Genomic DNA, 683 nt, shown 5'->3' with positions numbered 1-683 from the left:
GTTCAAACCCACCAGCCACTCCTCAGAAGGAAGGTTGGGCAATCTACTTCCATAGTGATACTGCTTCAGAAACCCAAGGAGGGGTCACTATGAGTTAGGTCCAACTGAACAGCACATAACAACAACAACGACAACGAATTTAGAGACCATCTAAAGAGTAGATTTTATGTACTGAACACCAATGACTGAAAACCAAAGGGATTGTGGGATGACATCAAGAACATCATCCATAGTGTATCAGGGTTGTATCCTTTCACCACACTTATTCAGTCTGTATGCTGAGCAAATGATCTGAGAAGCTGGACTATGTGAAGAACGTGGCATCAGAATTGGAGGAAGAGTCATTAGCAACCTGCGATACATTGATGACACAACTTTGCTTGCTGAAAGTGAGGATGACTTGAAGCACTTATTGATAAGCAAGAGACCATTAAAAAGACAGGAAAGGAAGAACAGACCAAAATGGATGTCAGAAGAGACTCTGAAACTTGCCCTTGAGAAGAGAGTAGCTAAAGCAAATGGAAGAATTGACAAGATAAAAGAGCTGAACAGAAGATTTCAAAGAGCAGCATGAGCAGACAAAGCCAATTACTATAACGAAATGGGCAAAGACCTGAAGTTAGAAAACCAAAAGGAAAGAACATGCTCGACATTTCTCAAGCTGAAAGAACTGAGGAAAAATT

This window comes from Orycteropus afer, unplaced genomic scaffold (genome assembly GCF_000298275.1).
Source record: "Orycteropus afer afer isolate SDZICR_OR568_19922 unplaced genomic scaffold, OryAfe1.0 scaffold00317, whole genome shotgun sequence".
Lineage (NCBI taxonomy): Eukaryota > Metazoa > Chordata > Mammalia > Tubulidentata > Orycteropodidae > Orycteropus > Orycteropus afer.
This window is presented reverse-complemented; position numbering follows the sequence as displayed.